At 41.7% G+C, this 11,918-nt stretch overlaps 1 pseudogene; it reads left to right on the top strand.

Moving 5' to 3' along the window:
* The first annotated feature begins 312 nt into the window (after nucleotides 1-312).
* Nucleotides 313-1,226, top strand: LOC101603769 (annotated as a pseudogene).
* Nucleotides 1,227-11,918: the final 10,692 nt, after the last annotated feature.

The following is an 11,918-nucleotide window of genomic DNA, read 5'->3' as shown; positions in this document are numbered from 1 at the left end:
GCTATGGCTAAGACTTGCAGTAATATATTAAATAAAAGTGGGGCACTAGCTGTGCTGACATTTTTTTGGGTGGCTTCCCTCTAACACTGGAGGGCCAGAACTTTCACGGGTAGGAACCCGTCTCCTCCATTCGGGGTTATCGGCTGGCATCCAGTCATGAGGATGTGGTTTGCTTCTTCTCCCCATTGCCTTCGCTTAGCAAAGCTGAGCTAATCTGCCTGCAGAGCGCTGCTGCCAGACGGGTCAGGTCTATGGTCGCTCCACGGGCCCCTTTGCCAGCTGGTGCTCATTTTTCAGGGCAAGCTGTGTCCCATGGCCAGAAACTTTTCACAAAGCTCCCACTATTTGCAGTGAATTTTGAATAAATGAGATCTGTTAAAAGAGCGCCAAAAGGACTTAAAGTTTCTCTCAGAAGAAGAATATTGGAAATTACAAATATTTTTTACAAATGTTGTCCAGGCATTGGGTGAACACCTTAAATTAAGACAAGTTATTGCCAGGCTACTGTCTGTTTCAAGAGATTCTATGCCAGGTACAGATAGAAAAGTATAGATCCTGTATTAATGGCTCTCACGTGTGGTTTTCGCATACAAAGTAGAGGAATTTGGAATAGTCTCAAATACAAGATTAATCACTGCGGCTACTTCTGTATAAAAAACTAGATTTTCATATGCCTTCCCAAAGGAATTTCCTTATAGAATGAATCATATATTAGAATGTGAATTCTTCCATTTAAAATTAATCGATTGTTGCTTGATAGTGTATCATCCTAATAGACCTTTGCTCCCGTATGTGCAGGACATGGGCCAAGAGGACATGTTGCTTCCCCTTGCATGGAGGATAGTGAATGATGCCTACAGGACGGATCTCTGCCTGCTGTATCCTTTCATGATAGCTTTAGCTTGCCTACGTGTGGCTTGTGTTGTGCAGCAGAAGGATGCCAGACAGTGGTTTGCTGAGCTTTCTGGGGATATGGAGAAGATTTTGGAATAATCAGGGTTATGCTAAAACCATATGAGCAGTGGAAGAATTTTGATGAGAGAAAAGAGATGGCAACTATTCTTAGTAAAATGCCAAAACCAAAACCACCTCCAAACAGAAGCGGAGTGACTCTCCACTAGTGGCAGGGCCAGAAGCTATAAGATGATGATGGACAAGATAAGGCAATTCATATTGCCACACTTACGGTGAAGGAGAGCAGGGTCCAAAAGGAAATCAGAACTCTAGCTACAGCCAATCTTCAAACATTGTGAAGAATTCCATAGTGAAGCACTTGGAAATAAGCCCTGGACAGATTTTAGTAATGTCTGCAGTGGAACACACATGAAAGTGAATAGCTTGTTTCGTCAAGCATATTGGGAAATGATTGCATTAAGACAGGAAACATGGAACATAATTTGTTTATAAATTTGCTTTCTCGGGCTGGAGAGATGGCTTAGCGGTTAAGCGTTTGCCTGTGAAGCCTAAGGACCCCGGTTCGAGGCTCGGTTCCCCAGGTCCCACGTTAGCCAGATGCACAAGGGGGCGCACATGTCTGGAGTTCGTTTGCAGAGGCTAGAAGCCCTGGCGCGCCCATTCTCTCTCTCTCCCTCTATCTGTCTTTCTCTCTGTGTCTGTCACTCTCAAATAAATAAATAAATAATTTAAAAAAAAAAATTTTAAAAATTTGCTTTCTCTTTGGACATTAAGAGACAATAAAAATGCGCAAGAAGTCAATATGTGAGTGTGCCCTCCCCCATGATATAAATTAAACTTTAAAAGTGTATTTAATGAATTAAGCCTTGCATAATACTGGATTTTTTTTTTTAAAAAAAGGTATTATCTTGTTCAATAATTTTGGTCTCTGAGACATCACAAAAGATACTAGCAGAAAAGTGCAATATGTATAGCAAACTTGACATTTTAAAGGTTGTAATAACTCAGCAACCATGTTAAAGGGCTGGGAAACTTTTTAAAACTTTTTTAAAACCATGAAGAGGGATGTGGTGGGTCACATCTATAATTCCAGCATTTGAGAGGCTAAGGTAGGAGGATCACTGTGAGTTCAAGGCCAGGCTGGGGTAGAGTGAGAACCTACCTCAATAAATAAATGAATGAATAAAGCCCAACAATGAAGTTATTTGCAGTTAATTTACATGTAACTGGTATTTGAAAATTTTATTTGACTAAATAATAAAGTTGAAGTTCAATAAAATTTTTAATCTGTGAGAAAGTTTCATGAGACATATACACCCTAGTTTAATTTTGTGTGCTAGTGTGAATAAAAACACACAAGTGTCTTGAGCAGGAATACAGTTTTGAGGTCAGGTTGATGCTGGCCGTAGTAACTCCATGAGTGTAGAGTGAGTGACTGTATACCGCAGGATGTGCTGTCCATAGACCTTCCTATATTGCTCTTCAGGCTGAAGGACAATGAAAAATACAATTGGAGTTGTGCTGCAGTAATACATAGTTTAAGGATTCAAATTTTTTTATACATCATGAAAAATGAATTACTTAGTGTTGGCTTCCTGGTTAAAGTTGCAGTAGTAAAATTTTCCAGCTTCATGACTAGTGTCTTGAAATCGTACTTTTCAATTTGACCTTTTTGTCTTTCTTTAGATAAGTGTTAAGTTAAAGCCTCCTCCTATATTTTGTGAAGAGGTAGCCTCATAAGGTTTATGAACAAACATTAAAGGAAGTCTTACTTCCGTATGGAGAATATCATATGAGCTAGAAAGGAGACAATGTGTTAAATTAGTACCAGTCTACTGTGGGACTCCTAAGGTTATGATGGCAAGAAAGAAATCAGACTCTCCTCAGATCAAAGGAATTAGTCCTGAGTTTGGTTTGGGTGTGCAGAGTGATTATCATAATCATTAGCTATAATTTTTATTTTTAAGTTTTGATGTTCAATGCATTGTGCCTCAGTTTTGTTTGCAACCTCCTATTGTGGTAAATTTAAATTATACAAGAGTAGATAAAGCAGTGTAATGATCCTCTAGCAACAGCTATCCATTCATAGCTACTTTTATTTTACTTGAACTTTCACACCCCTTTCTGCAACTTGCATATTATTTTGAAGCAAATCCCAGACATGCCATTTCATCCATGAGTATTTCAGTATGCACTCTTTTTTTTTTTAATATTTATTTATTTATTTGAGAGAGACAGAGACAGAGAGAAAGACAGATAGAGGGAGAGAGAGAGAATGGGCGCGCCAGGGCTTCCAGCCTCTGCAAACGAACTCCAGACGCGTGCGCCCCCTTGTGCATCTGGCTAACGTGGGACCTGGGGAACCGAGCCTCGAACCGGGGTCCTTAGGCTTCACAGGCAAGCGCTTAACCGCTTAGCCATCTCTCCAGCCCTCAGTATGCACTCTTAAGAGATAATGACTCCTTAAAAAACTATAAAAGTATTATGCAAAATCCCCTGAGTCGTGGTGGGTGAGTTTTAAGTCTACTTCAGTGATGAGCGCTCAGGAGCCTCTGCATCTCTGCTTTGGTAAGTGTTCAGTGTCCTAAGGGTCTGTCTCCTGGTGCTGATTATCAGGTTCAGCATGGAAGCAGCACTCTTGCTGATCTCCCCAATTTCTCTGTGGTTTCAGCTATGTCTTGCTACCTTCTGAAAAAGAAAAATAGATTGTCCAATGGAGAGTGAAGTTAGCATAGATTTTTTAAAAAAGAAATTATTTCTATTTACTTATTTATAGGAGGAGGAGACAGAGAATGGGCATGCCAGAGCCTCTAGCCACTACAAATGAACTCCAGATGCATGTGCTGCCGTGTGCATCTGGCTTACATGGGTTCTGGGGAATCAAACCTTGGTCCTTGGACTTTGCAGGCAAGTGCGTTAACTGCTAAGCCATCTCTCCAGCCCTGAAGTTAATAATTCATAATAAGCATTATTAATTTGGGGAGAAATTGATGTAGCACCTGCATATTTCTGATTGTTTTATTTCCATCTGATTTTTTAGCAGATCTCTGCCTCAGCCGCAGCACACTTTTACTATTGTAGTCATATAACACATGGGATGTTTCAGTGTCTGTAAACTCATGAATATATATGGAAAACAATAATAAACATAACAGAGGTTTCCAGCTTGTGTTCACATTAAAAAAAACTATAAAAGTATTATGCTTAAAAGTTAACAAAATAATTTCTTAATTATCAAATAGTTCATGTTTTTTTCAGTTCCCTGATAATGTAAAAAACTTGTTAATTCTAGTAAAATTTAAGTATGGACAACATGTTGCAATTCATTGATAAACCTTTGTATTTTTAAATTCAAGGATTCTTCTTCATCTCATTTTAAAAATCCCCCTTTTCTGGCTGGAGAGATGGTTTAGCAGTTAAGCGCTTGCCTGTGAAGCCTAAGGACCCCAGTTTGAGGCTCAATTCCCCAGGTCCCATTTTAGCCAGATGCACAAGGGGGCGCACACGTCTGGAGTTCATTTCCAATGGCTGGATACGCTGGCACACCCATTCTCTCTCCCTCTCTCTATCTGCCTCTTTCTCTCTCTGTCTGTCGCTCTCAAATAAATAAATAAAAATGGCCTGAGCTCACAAGCAGGCAAGGAGATGGGCAGAATGGTCCTAAGCTCACGCGTGAGTGGGCGAATCAGTCTGAGCTCGTGCACAGCTCGCACATTGGCAGGTAGAACAGGTCTGAGCTCATGTGTGGGCGGGCCACCGGAGTGGCCTGAGCTCACAGGTGGCAGGCAGATGGGTGGATGGCTGGTGCAGCACATGGAAGATTGGGCCTGAGCTGGCATGAGCAGACGGGCAGAGAGCCTGAGCTCTCACATGGGCAGGTGAAATGGGCCTGAGTTGACGTGTGGATGGGTGGCTGGAGCAGTAAGCAGGCAGATGGGCAGAGCAGGCTGAGTTCACACGGGTGGATGGGTGGCATGCATGTGGCAGGCAGATGGGTGGATTGAGCCTGAGCTCGAGCAGGCCAGCAGGCAGAGTTGGCCCAAGGTCACGTGTGGGCAGGGGTAGCAGGGCAATTGCCCCTGCACAGTGAGGCAAGTGGAAACATGCTGGCCTTGGTCTCCTTTCCTGCAGTAAGTGCAGGAGTATCCAGAGGCTGGGACTTTGGCTAGGGAAGCTGCTTTGGGGAGGGGTGGAGGACTTGTGGGCTATCTGAGAGCGAGCGAGGGAATCAGCCAGTTCTCTTTTACCCTCTCAGCGCCCTCCCACAGGCAACCTATTAGAGACTACTCTCCCCCTAAAAGACCCAGTGAACCCTTAATGCCTTGCCTTTCCTTCCTGGGGAGGTGTGGCACAGTTAGGTGGGTGGCATCTTGACCAGAAGTCTCTAATTTCTTAATATAGGCACTTGGTGCTATAAATTTTCCTCTTAAGACTGCCTTCAATGAAATTTGCTGGAAAATGGATGATTCTGGAAAGGATTATACTAAATGAGGTAACCCAGACCCAGAAAGCCAAACATCACATTTTCTCTCTCATATGTGGATCCTAGCTACAAATTTTTAGAGTTGAGTGTGAGCTGGAACCAAAAAATCAGTATCAGAAGCCAGTAAGCTGGAAAAATTCTATGAAGAAGGGAGGAGAATGAAGGACTTCGGGGATGGTACTGTGTATGTGTAAGTAGAAGAACAGATTACAGGGAGTGAATGGCCTAAGTGAGGCCAGGGGAAGAGAATGGGTAAGAGAAAAATGGGAGGATAGTCATTCAAAATTCAAGATTCTCTGCATAAGACATGAAAGCCTACTTCTTTGGATAATACCACATCCAGAAACCATATAGCTACTAGAAAATTTTCAGTGCCAGGGATGGGATACCAACCCATGAGTTGTTGTTCAGGGAGATACCTGCTGCCTCCAAAACATTACAGGTTTTTGCCAAGGCTCTTGGTTTCCAAGGAGTAACAGATGGTAAGACCTTATTGCTGAATAGTTCAAATGTGTGGGCAGCAAGATCACTAAAAACTCAAGCTGGTGCTGAGCTGTAAACCTTCTCCCTGTAGGCCATCCAACTGTAAGCTGGAAAAAGCTATACTGCATGCAGCCGTATGGTAGACAGAGTCATCAGCAGTGAAAACAGTGGACACTGGGAGCCTTAAATTTAGTCAGACATGCCAAATGACCAAACAAGTGCAATAGTGGCATGTCTGCTCTGGGGAGAAACAACTACTCTTTAATTGGACTGGAGGCCCACTCTATGGGAGGTAAGACGTACCTAGTACTGAAAACCTAGTCAAAAGCCTATGGCAGGGGAGGTTATGAGCCTTATGGATATAAACCCTGCTCTTATCTGGCTAAATGCATATATTATTTTTACTAAACTTTTCTGAAAGCACTACACTTAATGTCTGTATTCATATATTAATGCTACTCTAACTTTTTGTTAGAGAAGCTTCTCTTTTCAGATGGTAGTGACCATTGGAATGACCCAAAACACAGCATAGTGTTGAAAAGAAGTGATGGAGGAGTGCCCAGCACCGAAACATCTCTATCACACCCTCCAAGGCTCATGGTCCATTGCAGAAGAGGTGGTAGAAAGAATGTAACAACCAAAGGAAGGGCACCACTCCTTACAAGGCAACTGCCCAAACAGAAATTGGCTTCGATATTCATGACCTCACAGTGCCTAGCAATACCCACACAAGACCCTCATAATAGGAGAAAACAATGATGACATCAAAATAAAAGAGTGACAAATGGAGAGAGGAAGGGGATATGATAGAAAGAAGAGTTGTTAAGGGGAAAATATGGGAGGGGAAGGAAATATCATGTTTTATTGTCTGTAAGTACAGAAGTTGTCAATAAAAAAAAATTTTAACTATGCTGCATGCAGCTTTATGGGAGAGAGAAGTCATTAGGGTTAATAAACAATAGTGGACATTACACACCTTATGTCTGCCAGGGTGCAATAGTGCATGTCTATTATGGGGAAAAACAACTACTCTCTAATTGGACTGGAGGGAATACATGCCTAGTACTGAAAACCTAATCAAAAGCCTATGTTGGGGAAGGTCATGAGCCCTAGGGGAGTAATGCCTGCTGTTGTCTGGTTAAATGTATATATTATGCTCACCAAACTGCCCTGTAAGCAATTTTCTTAATGTTAATACCCATATACTAATGCTACTACCACTGGGATGACTCCAAGGGCACCATAGTGCTAAGAAGAAGTGACAGAAGAGTGTTCAGCACTGGGACATCTCTATCTCATCTTGCAATGCTCAGGGTCCATTTTAGACAGGTGGTAGAAAGAATGTAAGAGACAAAGGAAGGACAGGACTGCTTACAATGCAATCTTCCAGACATAGTGTCTAGTACTACCTACAGAAGACCTTCATAGTAGTAAGAAAATATGTTGGCATCCAAATAAAAGAGAGACTAAATAACAGGGGGAGGGGATAAGGTGGATGATAGATTTGTGACATGGAAAGTGAGGGGAGGGAATTATCAAGGTTTATTGTCTATAATTATGGAAGTTTTTGATAAAAATAGTGTCAGGGGGCTGGAGAGATGGCTTAGCAGTTAAGCGCTTGCCTGTGAAGCCTAAGGACCCCGGTTCGAGGCTTGGTTCCCCAGGACCCACGTTAGCCAGATGCACAAGGGGGCGCATGCGTCTGGAGTTTGTCTGCAGAGGCTGGAAGCCCTGGCACGCCCATTCTCTCTCTCTCCCTCTATCTGTCTTTCTCTCTGTGTCTGTCACTCTCAAATTAATTAATTAATTAATTAATTAATTAATTAATAAAAATAGTGTCAGGGCAATCATGCTTAGGATTTCAGCCAGCATCCAAAGAAGAACCAAAAAGGTCCAAGAACATAGTTAAGTCTCAGAAAGGAGGGAAGGCTCAGCACTGAGGGTTTGCAAGGAACTGACACAATGGCGTGGCTTCTGAAGGTATATATGGTACATTGTCTCATTAAGGGGATAACCATTCCTCTCATCTCCTTCAAAGTCATTAGGTGAGGGATAGTCTAACCAAGTGAGAGATTGACAGGTTTTGTTGGATTAGCTTTGAAGAGACCAGGGTGAGTTCTAATACCTCCACCCTCCTCCCTTTCATATAGTATTTTAAATCCTATGGAGGAAGGGGATAGTGATGTTTCCTTTTCTAAAGTTACCAAGGAAACCAGAGAAGAGGTCCATCATTGATGACCTCCAAGCCTGCTAATGTCTGCCTGACAACAGTAAAGTGGCCAAAGGTTTGTTACTCGGTTATAGGAGTTCCAGGAGCCAATTTATTTCACCCCAAGTTATCTCAGCCATCCAAAGTTTGTAAGCAAGCACCTTTAACTGCTGAGCCATCTCCCCAGCTCCATCCTAAAGTTGCAAAGGATTAGTCAGCTAGGATTCTCCTTAGGGGGCATTAAAGTAGTTAAGGCTTAAATGTACCCATGATTACACAAATCACAACAGAAATCTCTTCAACATTCTTGGTTCTCCATCTCAAATGGTTCTACAGAACCCAGTGGCATAGAAGAGCATCCAAATTCCAGACATGTAAGTAGTTTCAGGCTCACTGGACAAATTGCACAATAGCCCAAGACAGCTCAGAGAAGAACACTGAAGGACAAAACCAGTAAATCACCAGTTGATAGAAATGGTTAAAAAAAAAAAAAAAAAACCCTTCCCTCAACAGCTCAAAGGAGCCCTAAAACAAACAGGAAAACAGAGTTCAATGTCCAGTAACTGAGGAGAAATTTACCATAGCAATTACTTTCACATAGCTGGGAAAATACCCTTAGATTAAGATACTGCAATAAAGAATGAAACATTTTCTTGGATCTAATTTTTCATTGTTATTGTTTTGGTTTTTCAAGGTAGGGTCTCATGCTAGTCCAGGATGACCTAGAATTCACTATGTAGTCTGAGGGTGGTCTCAAACTCATGGTGATCTGCCTTACCCGTGCCTCTGAAATGCTTGGATTAAAAGTATGAGTCACAATGCCCAGCCCAAGTTTATATTGACACCAGGAGAGACTGAAGGGATCTGAAGCAATGAGGAGGAAGCTTCAGAAATCCAGGAAACACTGGTGATATCTGAAGCAAAGGCAGAGAAGCCTTGGAAACCCTGAGTAAGAGGAGAAGGGAGCTGTTAAGTGATTTCAGGAAGGGCAGGGGAAGAACTGCACTGCAATATGCAATGAAAAGCAGTTTAGTACCTGTGACCTGTGATGGCAGCATAGGAGCTATGCCAAAGCAGCCTAGTGGAGAAAAAGCCAAAAAGAAAAAAAAAAAAAAAACCCAGCAAAATACACACTTTTGAGCCGGGCATGGTGGCGCACGCCTTTAATCCCAGCACTCGGGAGGCAGAGGTAGGAGGATCACCATGAGTTCAAGGCCACCCTGAGACTATAGAGTTAATTCCAAGTCAGCCTGGACCAGAGTGAGACCCTACCTCGAAAAACCAAAAAAAAAAAAACCAAAAAAAAACACACTTTTACTAAAAAGTGAGGTGTAAGAAATAAAAGTGGCAGCAGAGAAGTAGGAGAGATTCAGAGCATCCAGAGCCCACACAGGCAGGCAGAAGCGTCTCCAGCACTGGCAGCACCAGGTCCGTGGGGCCACAGCTGCCAGGCTCAGCTTGAGCCATAGGAAAAGCCAGGTAAGGGGGTTTTCCACTCACACCAGAACTCCTTGAAAACTCAACATGAAGGGAGAACCGCAGTGAACAACGGTGGAGCAGATCACAAGGTAGAGGATCACATGGCCAGTGAGAGAACTAGAGCCACCATTGACAGCCTCCCCTTCTCCACCGCCAGTGCAAGCACCAGCAAGCACCAGAGACCAGGGGAAGGGAGATCACAGCACCCAGCACCACCAGCAACCTGAGCAGTGATCCAATGACCCAGCCAGCCTACTTGAACCCACAGTGCACCAAAGAGGGACCCAAGCAGGAGCATAGCACAATTGAGACCAAAATCATCCCAAAAGATAACTAGGATCACACAAGGTGAGTACCTGCCTAAAAAACCTGGTATATAGGCCTGAACCGGAAGTGCTAATTGCACCTTCCATATCAGGATAAATTATATGTTAAATCTGATGAATGGTCAGATTTACCATTCTTAAACAAGCTATATTTTGGGCTTGTTATTTGTTGCTGCTTGATTTATAGTGGCTTTGTTTCCTCTTCTGTTATATATTAGGGAAAGGTCTCACTTGGTCATAAGCTGACTTGGAACTCTCAACAGATCAGAAATCTTAACCTCCTTTATTGTCAGGATTAAGGGTGTGTGCCACAGCCTGCCAGCTGAAAGGGTTTGAGCCTGATGGAGAGTGAGGTTTAAGGAAATACAGAAGAAAGACTGAAAGCAAGAACTCCAGTCCAGGACTGAAGCAAGGTTTATTTCATAGTATTCCTTTTTATATCTTCTTACAAACAGTTTTTCCATGGACAAAAGTTCCATGAGTCTCACACAAGTTTCTATCAAAAGAAAAAAATTTCCTGTTACAGAGTTTTTGCACTTCAATCACTTCTCAATACAAAAGACTATTAAGGCCAGCCAAATGGCTTCTGACACAGAATATACATAATCTTGCTTACATGTAGGTGCTAATGTCTTGCTGCCAAACGGCTTCTCAACACTGAATATACATAAACTTGCTTACATGTAGGCTGCTATAGTTTTGCTAGTCTTGCTATAGTTTTGTTAAACTGTTGCTGCCAAAAAGCCCAGCGCTATGGATACAAGTCCAGCCAAACTGGCTCCCAACAGGTGTGGGTGGAGCACCACACGCCCTAAGGGACAGACAGAGGATCTGGTTGTCATAATACCTACCCATACATAAATACTCTGTGCTGTTTTTCATTGAAAGTGTACATTGTTTAGTTAAATTTTAGAATCTACCTGTATTTTGTACTACTCAGCCTACTTGAATACTCTCATAGCAGGCATACCCAACACCTAGGGTCACTTTTGTAGATACTCTGAGAGTATTGAAAGCCACACCTAGCACCTTAAGCTTCTACACTGAAGATATATAACATCAGATTGATTGATACGTCTAATAATACCCAGCTAACTAGAAAATCCAAGCATTAAATTAATCCAAGATGCAAAAATATATACATTATAACACAAGAAACACCAAAAATCAAGACAATATAAATCCACCAAAAAGTATTAATGCATCAGAAATTACCTCCAGTGAAAACGAGTTAGAGGAAATGCCTGAGAAAGATTTCAAAAGAATGATTATAAATATGTTCAAAGAAGTGAAAGAAGAAATCAAAGGAATGAAAGAGGAAATCAAAGGGATCAAAGAAGACACAGGACACCAATTTAATGAAATAAAGAGACCAATACAAGACATAAATAAGGAAATAAAATTAATAAAGAAAAACCAGTCAGAATTATTAGCAATGAAGAACACAGTTAATGAAATAAAAAACTCTGTAGAAAAACTCACCAGTAGAATGGATGAAGTAGAGGGCAGAATATCTAAGCTAGAAAACAAGGTGGCAGATCTAATACAGTCCAACAAAGAGGTAGACAAACTAATAGGAAATCATGAAGGGAAATTTCAAGATATATGGGACACTATGAAAAGATCAAACATAAGAATTCAGAGCATAGTAGAAGGAGAAGAATTTCACTCCAGAGGCATAATAGGCATCTTCAACAAAATTGTAGAAGAAAGCTTCCTTGAAATTGGGAAAGAGGTGCCAATGCAGATACAGAAATCCTTTAGAATACCAACCCAACAAAACCTGGGAAGAACCTCTCCTTGCCATATTATAATCAAACTACCAAACACACAAACCAAAGAACAAATATTGAAAGCAGTTAGAGAGAAACATCAAGTTACCTACAAAGGCAAGCCCATCAGGATCACAGCAGATTACTCACCACAAACTTTAAAAGCCAGAAGGGCTTAGAGTGATGTATTCCAAATTCTGAAAGATAACAACTGTCAACCAAGGTTACTTTATCCTACAAACCTATCCATC

The sequence above is a fragment of the Jaculus jaculus genome, chromosome 8 (genome assembly GCF_020740685.1).
Source record: "Jaculus jaculus isolate mJacJac1 chromosome 8, mJacJac1.mat.Y.cur, whole genome shotgun sequence".
In the NCBI taxonomy this organism is placed as follows: Eukaryota; Metazoa; Chordata; class Mammalia; order Rodentia; family Dipodidae; genus Jaculus; species Jaculus jaculus.
Note: the sequence above shows the minus strand (reverse complement) of the source record. Positions and strands in the feature narration are given on the sequence as shown.